The following is a 10,871-nucleotide window of genomic DNA, read 5'->3' as shown; positions in this document are numbered from 1 at the left end:
AATGCACACAGTCATATACCAACCATCACAGACAAATGTAGAATAGTTCCAGCACCCTACAAGGATCCCTCAGGCTGCTCCCTTGGAGTCAACTCTCCTCCCATCCCAGGCAACCACTGATCTGTTTCCTGTTCTTCTAAGTTTGCCTTTTCCAAAACATCATATCTATGGAATCATATAACATATAATCTTTTGAGTCTGGCTTCTTCACTTAGTAATATGCACTTAAAATTCCTCTGGGTTTTTGTTTTTGTTTTTTGTTCTTTTTCATGGCTTGATAGCTCATTTCTGTTTAGCACTGAATAACATCCCATTGTCTGGATGTATCACAGTTTACTTATCCATTCACCTCCTAAAGGATATTTTGGTTGCTTCCAAGTTTTGGCAATTATGAATAAGGCTGCTATAAACATGAGGTCCACTTCTTTTCATTCAAGGTTGCATTTTAGAAAGATTGCTCCAGCAACAATGTGGAGAATGTGCTGAAGGGACAAGAAAAAATTTGGGTTGAATGTTTCTCAATTAGTTTATCTCTTATTGTTCTAGGATGTGTTGTTACACAACCAATAGGTACATGGACAAAGCATTAACACAGTGATTGCTAGCATACAGGAAGCGATTCAACTGATTTGACCAATCCGAGTAATAAAGTATTTTAAAAATATACCAATCAGCTTCTTAGATATTTAACTCAGTGATTTGTAGTCACAGCTTATGTTGACCTATTTATTCTCTTCTTTATCATTTAGTGGATATAAGAAATTTAGAAAAAACGAGTGTTTCTTCTTCTACATTCCATAATTGTGTATCTGAGTGAAATGATTAATAGTGTGCTCTGCTTATACTCAGGGTGGTGTCATGATATTAAGGGAAGATGGATTTACTTTGATTAATGGATTTTTAAAAATCTTCTTTTAAGAAAATTTAGGTGTTGGCTTATGAAAGGTCAAATCCCAGTTGTCTGTAGCCAGCAAAGATAATACATAAGAAAATGGAGCTTTTCCTTCTGCCCATTTTAAAGCCTCATTTTCAGTGAATAAATAAAATCTATGTGTTTTTTTGAATTTCATTTAAATTGATTTAGAAACTATCAAATGGAAGTTTATATAGGAGTTTAAGCTACGGACTCTGATGACTCCGATTCAAATCCTAGTTCCACTAACTGTGTGACATTGGGAAAGGTACTTAAATGATATGATCTTACTTCCTCCTTTGTAAAGTGGGAACGATAAATGATAGTACTTATATCCAGGGTCCTTGTGAAAGCTAATTGAAATGATACCTTAAAATGCTTAACCAAGACTGATACATAGCATGTGTTCAATAAATATGGGCTATTATATACATTAACAAAATCAAGAGCCTACTTTAAGGCATTGTGCAGAAATGTAACGATGAAATAATATATGGCTCCTTCGTCAGGGAGTTTGCAATTTGCAATCTATCTGGAGCCGCAGATATGTTAAGAGCCACCACTTAAAACTCAACCAGGGGCGCCTGGGTGGCTCAGTCATTAAGCATCTGCCTTCGGCTCGGGTCATGGTCTCAGGGTCCTGGGATCGAGCCCCACATCCGGCTCCCTGCTCAGCTGGAAGCTTGCTTCTCCCTCTCCCACTCCCCTTGCTTGTGTTCCCTCTCTCTCTGTGTGTGTCTCTGTCAAATAAATAAAAAAATCTTAAAAAAAAAAAAAAAACTCAACAAGAATGAAGTAGAAGCTGTATTGTTTTTATATGGTAAGATGAGATCAGAGCGATTACAGATCCCTGGGTGGAGGAGAGGATGCTTCAGCCAAGGGCAGTATTTGATCTGGACCTTGGCAGAGGACGAGGGGTGCCATAGATTGAGAAGCAGAGGAGCATGACTCAGATATGGGTTTAGAAAGGTTTGGAGAAGGGTTCTCTTGAGCTTAAGAGTAGAGAGGCTAGGGGATGCTGGGGAAAGACGTGATGGGAAAAGCAAATAGAGAGAAGTTTATAAAGGGCCCAGGGTGCCAAGGGGAGAAGTTGGACTTGGTTTTACTTATTCACAATATTTTTATAACTTTTCATATTCGTGCTCTGAAAAGCCAGTCTAGAAGAGAACTCATGCAAAGTTTTATTTCCCTTCCTTTGGAAAAAGAAAACAAACCACCCTTGTAAATCATTAATGGCCCATTTTAAAAAGGAGATTACAGTCCTGAGAGTTACTATTTTTTCTATTCAGCAGAGAAATAAAAAGAAGCATATTGAATTATGTGAAAATATGAATTGGTCTCTGTGCTCCATTACCTATCTGGGACAGATTTATAAATACTGAAATGATATAAATGACCGATGTTCAACTCCTTTAATGAACTTTTCATGGGAAGGATACTGACATAAAATGTTTTAGGGCAAAATAGTTGTAGTCTGGAAATCTGAAGGTTATTATTGTCGTCTTCTGTGTTCACTTATGTCTAAGAGTACTTGAAGATTTTTAGTTTTTTGCCTACTTGGCCAATTCTGAAAACATTTGAGGAATTGAGAGTTTATTTCCTCATTTATTAGTCCCTGAATACCTTTTAAAGGTAACACTGAGATCTTAAGTCATTTGCTCACTTCTCATTGTGCAGTTCATTGAAGTAGAACTGATATTCAGAGAATTAATTTCCAAGAAAGATTTAGTTAATTCTAAAATACCACAAGATGGTCTTCTTCAAAAGTTTAACGCAATGTCTCCTAGCATAATATTGGGGAGGGATGTCAGGAAGAGATGAGAAGTTGTTTCAAATTCTAGATTAGGCAAGCAATACTCTAGCAGTCTGTGGTTGAAGAAAAACGTTGTCCAAAGAATTAAACATGAAGACCAGCTCTCTCAGTGTTCCAAAGGTATCTAGTTACCCCAGAAGAATTTACCTGTAACCCAACTGGGGATTATTTAAATTGTCTATGGCATGTTCAAGTTGTTACTGAAAAGAATAGAAATGAAACCTCCTTCCCTCACAAGCTTTTTTGTGCAGTTTGGAAGCACTCACAATTTTATCGTTGGCACTGACTGAGTCCCTCCCCCATTTGAGAATCAGCATTGGCTTCCAGAGTTTTCTACTGTGGCATTTTTTGGGACTTAACCTCCAAAGAGATTTTCCTGCTTCATCAAAACTCACCTTGTTAATGTCCCATTTCCTTAGTTCTCTGATAAACGACTGGTGGTTCTGTTAAAATAATTTTAGGGTCTACTGTTCATTGATTTGTTCATTCATTTGGTTTTTATTGATTGCTATGTGTGTATTTATCATCTTTTGGATAAACACATTTTCACTTACTTGAAAGGAAGTGTGAAAATATATAGACTTTAGAGTCCAAGGTTCTGAGTTCAAATTCTGAGTCTGCCCATAACCTCTCAGGTATCTCTGCTGAGCTAATATGACTTCTCTGAACTTCAGTTCTCTCCTCTGTAGAGTGGTGTGAGAATAATTCCCATCCTGTGGGGTTACTGTGAATACCATGAAGGGGAGCTGCAAACTGAAAAGTGCTATTTGAATGTTATTTTTTTGAAATAAATAACTCTTGCTGAGGAAACACTTGATCACCACAGAATACTCCTTTTATGGTGCAAGTTTCAGGCAGGTAGGAAGGCAGATGTAGGATATTCTTTGGGTTGTGTGGCAGGTTGTATGTTCTAAAGAGGGCTGCAACAATAACTCCCATCCCATGTGCTCTTCTTACAGTGTGATCTTGGCGCTCCTCCCATTGAGAGGTGGGATCTATGTTTTTTCCCCTTGGACCTGGGCCACAATGTGACACACCGAAAGAGTGTGGTAAGAGTGAATATGACTTCTGAGACTGGATCACACAATGCCATGCACTGCTGTCTTGCTGTCTTGGGGCACTCATGCTTGGGACCCAGCCCCAAGGCTGGGAGAAAGCCCCTATTAGCCCCTATGGAGAGGCCATGTTAGGGGTACCAGTGGACAGCTCAGCTGAGGTAGCAGCTGACCGTAAGCATCAACCACCAGTGAGTGAAGATGCCTCCAGATGATTCCAGCCTCTGGCCTCTGGGTCTCCTCAAGGAGCAAAAATACACCCTCTATGCTGTGCCCTGTCCAAATTCCCAATCTACCAGAGTCCGTGAGCATAGTAAAGTAAGTGTTTCATGTCATCAGGTTTTAGGGTAGGTTGTTACACAGCAATAGCCAACCAGCACAAGATGGGGGGATTTATCTATTCTCAACCTACTCTTAACATCTTAAAAGGGTTGTAAAGATATTGGAACTGTGTTATTTCTATTATTTCGATAGCTTTACATTGTGATGGAACTACTCACTGGAACTCCAGAGTGAGTAGACCAGAGATCTAAAAATAGAAACCTCAACAGAGACCTAAAAATATTGGAGTTCCTACTTTTTTTCAAGTAGGATCAAATATAATGATGGTAAGTCATAATCACCTACAGCATACTCTCCTTAGCTTTTGAATAGAGGGGCTGGCTGTATTTCTGTTTGTTTCTACTTTTCCAAGCAATGAGAAATGAGCCTCTTCGTCCTCCTGAATGTGTTCAGAGTGGAATCCTATGTGAATTGTTTTCAGTGCTACACTGCCTGGCAACCCAACTTTCAGAATGAGGGGCAGGCAGAAAGCAGATGCTCTGTGGATACTTGGGGAAGAGAATAGAGGAAGTCTTTCTCCTTTCTGCAGCTTCGTAAGATAGTTTGGACAATTGGCATTTCCTGCACCCAGACGCTTCGGCTCTATCTCCTCATCTGTTCAAGAGGATTGTAAGCTCTTTTTCTCTTTAAACCTCTGAGTCTTTGCTCAGATGGTTTATTCTACCAAGAATGTCTCCCTTCACTCCCTAGCCTTCAAAGTCTAGCAGGAATTCTACCTTCCTCATGAAAGTGTCGTGCGTTAGATGCAGGACTTAAAACTTCTTAGCACTTTGTTGGCACTTCTCTAATTAGAATTCTTAACACCGCCAATGCCTGTTTCCCTGATTAGGTTTCGATGCCATTCTTGGCAAGGTCACCATCTTGTTCTCCTTCATGACCCTAACTGCGGTTTCTCAGGAAATACTTGTTGAATTCCACAAGGTACCTGAGGTAGTGCCAAAATTGTGCAATCAGAGTCAAGACATTTGGCTCCCAGTCTCAGGTCTGAGTCAGGTCTGCCAATAAGCAGATCCTGAAAATGGTATTGTGACTCTAGAAGATTCTTTACTTTTCTGGGCCTCAGTTTCCTCCTCTAGAAAAGGAAAAGTAGAGTAGGTCAGTGATTCTTGATGGGGTATGCTTTTTCAATACTACTGGTGCCCAGTGGTTACAGCCTTGGTTGTGTATCCAGCTGGATACACAATTTATGAGATGTCTTCTGGTTCCAGAAATGTGTGGGTTGTTGGATATTGCTGTGGCCTGTGGAGTTAGGTGGAAGGAAGTAAGCAGATTGGAATTATAGGTTAGTACTTCAGAGACACAGCAAAACAGAGAGTTGAGGCAACTCTGAATGATAATAGCTGACATTTGTTAAGCCAGGCACTGTGCTGAGGGCCTAAAATGTATTCTTATTTAATTCTCACAATACCCTTATGAGGCAGGTACTATTATTACCCTCATTTTACAGATAAAGACACTAAGTCTTGGAGAGGTTAAATAATGAACCAAGTCGCTGAGCTAGGTTACTAAGCTCTGGGCCTGAGGTCACACCCAGGCTCTCTGACTCCAGGATCTGCATTCATAAACACCCACTGGCTGCCCTTCTCTTAGTTTTTGCTTTTGTGGAGGGGGGGGATGGGAGGTCATGTTGTAGGGAGCTAGTCATATGGTTATTACAAAATATTGGCTTTACTAGTCTTTGCAATTCCTCTTATTTCTGGTGCCTAGCAAGTGATATGGGCACTTGTAAACATAATAATTTTTATGAAGACAGGTCATGGGGAGATGATTGGGCCATTTAATTTTTGAAAATTGCAGCATACCTCTCCAGATTCATGCAACCATGGCATCACTTTATTGTATCATACATACTGGAACAGATTTTGTTATATTGAAAGCATTTACCTTCTGAAGGAAATGCCCAGAGTTAAAGGAAGATCTGGTGTTACAAGATCACCAACAACCAGGAAATGTAACAAATCTTGTGGAAACTCACCTGGCATTCTCATTAGAGGTGAGGGAAATGATATTCTGTAATTGCATAGATAGAACAATGATATCCTACTTCCATTTGCAAAATGTTTCACCCCATAGAACGATTAAGCAATTAGCATTTACTGCACCCCAGACATTGTTCATGTTTCTATATGTGAACAACTCCCAGATCTACCCTTTTACCCCCAATTTCCCTATCATCGCATCATTTCTAGCTGTATCTCTAATGCCTCTGCCAGGTTAAATGGCTCTTGGCTCCTGCTGAGCATGACTGATTTCCCCTTCAGACTTTTTTAGCACCCAATTTCCTAGTCTTTGTTGGCAGAGCTCCTGTGATCAGCACTCGTGCTTGAGGTCATAGGAGAGGAAGACAAAGCACGGCAATTGGAAAGGATGCTGGTGGGGTAGGTGGAGAGTTGGACACAGGGCATTGGTCAAAGCCTCTGGCCTCCCACAGAACTCCTGCTCCCGGGAGTCCTGGCACACCAAGTCAGGGTCAAGACATTGTAGTCCCGGCCAAGACAGGGCTTGAAGATGTGGGCAAGCAAGTCACTAACATCTCAGGGCTTCAGTCTCTCTGAGTCTCACTTCTGAGTGGCCTGCCTGGTGGCCAATGTTCCTTCCTTGTATTATCGGGGGTGGCAAAGTGCCTCATGAAATAAGTACATTTCCCAGCCTTCTTGGCAGGAGGCATAGCTACACGTGTCTTGCCTGGACATCTAAGTGGAGTTTCACGTAGGGCTCCTGAGAAGGCTACTTAAGAGTGGGAGGTAACTGAGTAGGAGGAGATCCCTGTTTTGCCTTTCTTCCTTTCTTTCACCATGTAGATGTTGGAATTTGAATAGCTGACTTGCCTTTTGGACTAAGTCAAAGCCAACTGATTTGGGACTTTAATTGCATCTGTAAAACCTCTTCACCTTTATCATAGAATGTACCCTAATTGCAACGGTGAGATCCATCATATTCAAGGTACTGCCCACACTACAGGGAGGGGATTATTCTGGGCATGTACACCAGGGACAGGAATCTGGGGACCATCTTAGAGTAAGACAGTGGACCACAAAATGAAGAGAGTCTGATTCTTAATGACCAGGTAGCCTCCCTACCACCATGGGCTGTACTTCTGGAAGATGAACTTCTTTTAGATGAAGGACATATCCTTGGTTTATTAAAGCCATTGTATTCAGTCCTTTTATTAGCATCTGAAAACAACTCTTAATGATGCAGCAGTGAGTAGGATCAGACATTTCTAAGATCTAGCCTTTTCCATTCTCCGGGGACATTCTCTTTGATACGTGCACATTGGCTGATACCATGCCATCCACAGCTCTGCTCATCCCAGGCCCAAACTCTTTCACCTCATAATTCTCCAGCAGTGAGAAGAAGGCGTGGCATTTGAAGTCAGAAGACCTAGTTCTCAGGTTGGGCTTCTTTATTAGCTTTGTAACCTTGAGAAAGTTACTTCATATAGTTGAACTTGAATGTCTTAACTTAATTTTTTAAATTTTTTATTTGACAGAGAGAGACACAGTGAGAGAGGGAACACAAGCAGGGGGAGTGGGAGAGGGAGAGGGAGAAGCAGGCTTCCCGCGGAGCAGGGAGCCCGATGCAGGGCTCGATTCCAGGACTCCAGGATCATGACCTGAGCCGAAGGCAGACGTTTAACAACTGAGCCACCCAGGCGCCCCTTGAATGTCTTAATTTTAAAATGAGGGTAGGAATCATGCCTGCCTTGCCACCTGTATAGGGTTGAGGTGAGGAACAAACGAGAGAAATGTGTGAAGGTGTTTCTTGCACTATAAGTCTGCGAACAAAATTTAATGATGTGCCATTATATCATTCATTCATCTGTTAATCCTACATTTACTCGGCACCACCTATTTGTCCAGTGCTGGACTAGTGCTGCGGACACTAAGACTTGTAAGAAAGAGTGCCTACCCACACAGGACTCTGAGTTTTGTGGGGGAGACAGACAAACAAACAGTAGAGTATGAGACATGCTATGATAGAGGAACGTGTGGGTTAGTTGGATAGCCTTGAGCCTAGAGCAAGGGATCAGGAAAATCTTTCTAGAGGCTGTGGCAAATAAAAGATAATAAGGTGCGGCGCCTGGGTGGTGCAGTTAGTTAAGCTTCCGACTCTTGATTTTGGGATCTCAGGGTCCTAGGATTGAGCCCTATGTCAGGCTCTGAGCTCAGTGTGATATCTGCTTCTCTCCCTCTCTCTACTTCTCCCGACCTGCTCATGTGCATGCACTCTCTCTCTCAAATAAAAACGAATAAATATTAAGAAAAGATAATCAGTGAAAAATATTGATCACAGCAACTACCACCATGTCTAGAGTATTGGTAGGAGCTATTGTAAGTGTGTTGTATATATATTATAAATAACCCTATGACAAAGGTATTGTTCTTATAGCTTCTCTTTTGCAGATAAGGAAACTGAGGCACAGGGTAATTAAACAAGTCCCCCAAAGTAACCCAGCTCATAAGTGGTGGAGCGGTGCCAAATCCAGGTGTTCTCACTCCAGAACCTGATGTTGTAACTGTTGTGTACTTGACAAGGTGGGGTGGGCAGTCTAGACAGCTGTGACAAAGAGCCTGTTAAATAGTTCACCAGGGATTGAGAGAAGCACCAAAGGGTGAAGGTGGTGGAGAAAGGGAGGTAAGATCACAGGCACAGAGAGCTAGGGTAGGACAGATAGGGACAGCTTCCGCAATCTAACAAAAAGCCTTTATGCTGTTTACAAAAGAAAGCCACTAAGAGTCTTAGCCAGGCTTACTTTTTATAATGATCACCATGGCACAGATGGGTAACGGGTCAGAGGGGGGCGACGGTGGAGAGAGAGAGAGTGGAAAGGAGATGCTGACAGCTAGGTTTAGGGTAATGGCGGTGCGATGCATATGTGACGTGTTAAAAAGTTAAGCAGGCTAGACTGGATGATGACTGACAGAAAAGGAGGAATCAAGAATGATTTCCAGCATTTGGTTTAGCCTGATGGAAAGTAGAGCCCTAGGTAATACAGGAGCAAGTTTGGAGGAAAGACGAAGAGATTTTAATTTATGGAGTGTGCGGTGCTTTTTATGCTAAAAGGCAGTGGAAGGTACAGTCGTGAATCTTGGAGGTGAGATCCATAGGGTGAAGAGATAGACTTGGGAATTGTTCATATATAGATTAGAACAGAAGTCATGAGGATGGATGAAATTAGTAAGGAAAAGTATGTGGTGTGGGAAGAGATAGAACCAAGGACAGGATCGTGGGGAGACCCCCATACTAGAACTGTGAGCTGGAGGAGAGCGAGGCATGCAGAGAGACAGGAAGAAATAAGCAGGGAGTGGAGTTAGAGCTGCGAAGGCAATAAATGGATGGTTTCATGCAGAAAGGAAGGCTGACATATGTTATATGGATGAGAAAGGACAAATAAATTAAGGACCAAAAGGTATCTACTAGATTTGACCCCAAAAAGATGAGAGCAACTTACAATAGCCAAGACATGGGAGAGACCTAAGCATCCATCAATGGGTGAATGGATAAAGAAAATACGGTGTATACACACAATGGAATATGATTCACCCATAAAAAAGAAGGAAATCTTGCCATTTGTGACAGCATGGATGGACCTTGAGGGCATTATGCTGAGTGAAAAGTCAGACAGAAAAAGACAGATAGATACTGTATAATCTCATTTATGTGTAGATTCTGAAAATCAAGAGAAAACAAAACAATAAAACCAAGCTCATAGATGCAGAGAACAGATTGGTAGTTGCCAGAGGTAGGAGGGTGCGGGGCAGGGGAATGGGTGAAGAAGGTGAAAAGGTACAAAATTCCAGTCATAAAATAAATAAGTCATGGGATATAATGAACTGCATGGTGACTACAGTTAGTAATATTCTGTTGCATATTTGAAAATCCCTAAGAGAATAGATCTTAAAAGTTCTCATCACAAGAAAAAAAATTGTAACTACTTATGGGAACAAATGTTAAGTAGACTTACTGTGGTGATCATTTCACAATATATACACATATTGAATCATTATGTTGGCATACCTGAAACCAATGTAATGTTATATGTCAAATGTATCTCAAGAAAAAAGAAATGACAGCAATTTCAGTGGCTGCTCTGGGTGGAAGTCAGGTGGCAGAGTATTGAGAAATTAACGGGAGGTGTGAAGGTAGAGGTAGTATGCAAAAAACAAAAGCAAAATGGAAAATGAGCTTTTCTAGAACCTTGATTGTCACAGGAAGAGAAAGTCCATAGAATAGTAGAGGGGTTGTGGGATTCTAGGTGATTGTTTTTTTTTCTTCCCTTTTTCTTGTAAACTGAGAACATTTGAAGGAATTTTTCATGTTAGGGAAAGTAACCACTAGAAAGGGACAGATTAAAATAAAGAAGAAAGGTGAAAACGGAGTGAGGTTTCTTGGGTTTCAGAGGTTGGGTGAGAGGTTCAGTCTTAATCCAAGGGTGTAAGTACAGTGCCGAAGAACCAGGATATCTTCTTTCCTCTCTCTTTGCTTCAAGTGGTGTTTCAGAGGAAGCCATGTCTTCTCTGCTAGAAGCCACAGATCCCAATGAGTGGCTCTGGCAGCTGGCTTTGGTGACACCACCTCCTCTCCTTCCCCTCCCACTTCGTGATGCTGCTAATTGCTGGGCTCACTGTTTCCTAAGTACCTTTCATTTTTCACAAAGCCTTTATAGCTAGTTCCTATATTAAATTCCTAACGTCAAACTACCTGGTGTGGGCTCGTTTCCTAGTTGAACACTGACTGAGACATG

General features: G+C 41.4%; 1 pseudogene; it reads left to right on the top strand.

The window, feature by feature from the left end:
• Nucleotides 1–3,849: 3,849 nt before the first annotated feature.
• The window catches only part of LOC113922312, an 86,324-nt pseudogene continuing 79,302 nt past the window's right edge, over nt 3,850–10,871 (top strand).

This window comes from Zalophus californianus, chromosome 9, assembly GCF_009762305.2.
Source record: "Zalophus californianus isolate mZalCal1 chromosome 9, mZalCal1.pri.v2, whole genome shotgun sequence".
In the NCBI taxonomy this organism is placed as follows: Eukaryota; Metazoa; Chordata; class Mammalia; order Carnivora; family Otariidae; genus Zalophus; species Zalophus californianus.
Note: the sequence above shows the minus strand (reverse complement) of the source record. Positions and strands in the feature narration are given on the sequence as shown.